The sequence below is a fragment of the Melanerpes formicivorus genome, unplaced genomic scaffold, assembly GCF_026170545.1.
Source record: "Melanerpes formicivorus ecotype bairdi unplaced genomic scaffold, bMelFor1.0.p_v2 SCAF_237, whole genome shotgun sequence".
NCBI lineage: Eukaryota > Metazoa > Chordata > Aves > Piciformes > Picidae > Melanerpes > Melanerpes formicivorus.
Genome location: NW_027142589.1, coordinates 174,068 through 175,000, shown reverse-complemented (window position 1 = coordinate 175,000; position 933 = coordinate 174,068).

The window sequence follows — 933 nt, the reverse complement described above, 5'->3', positions numbered from 1 at the left end:
CCGCCGCGGCTTCCCCTTCCCACATTGTCCCCTGGAGGGGGGATCGCGACGCGGGCTGCCGCTTCCCTCCCGGGCTGCCCGGCTGCTCTCTAACCCCTGCGACCGAGGCGGCGCTGTTAGGGCGGCCGTGCCGGTGCCCCTTGCCGCAGCTAGCCTCTCGCCGCTGCCCCTCCCGTCCGTCGTCCCCCGTCCCCAAAAACTTGCTGCTCTCCACGCTGGAGCCTGCACGGGGGAGGTTGCGCTCCGCTCCTCCGGCCCTAAAGCCGCCCTCGCCCGCCCCCCGGCTTGCCGCTTGGCTGGGCTGCCCGCCCGCCCGCTAATCCCCCCAACGCCCCCACCCCAAAAACACCCCAGCCCTACCGCATGCCGCTCCCCCTCTCCCCGCTCTCGCTGACCGCTGCCACCCCCCCCCCACCCCTCCCCCCCGAAACAAACCCCCCAGCCCTACCGCATGCCGCTCCCCCTCTCTCCCTAGCCTGCCCCCCCCGCCGTCGCTTGCTGCTGCCGCCGCCGCCGCCGCCGCCGCCGCCGCCGCCGCCGGGACCCGCCTCGGTCTGGTGGCGCGCGCTCGGAGATCCCCGGCTACCCGTCCGTCCGTCCCTCCCTCCCGCCCCGCCCCGGGGGAGGGCCCGGGGCAGCGCGGGCAGGCGGGGAGCAAAAAAAGGCGCGGGCGCCAAAAAACGTCGGGGTCCCGGGGTGGCGGAGGGGGGCGGCGGCGGGGGCGGCGGCGGGTACACGGCGCCGGGTCCAGGGCGCCGGGTCCAGCCCGTCCCGGGGCGGGGACAGGTGGTGTCGTCCGTCCCCGCCCCCGTAACCTGCTCTGAAGCATCCGCTTCCCGCCGCGGTTCGCCCTCCACCCCCCCGCCGCACACGCAGCTGCCGCTTCCCGCCGCCTCTGCCCCCCGCCCCGGGATCAACCACCCGCCGGGTCCA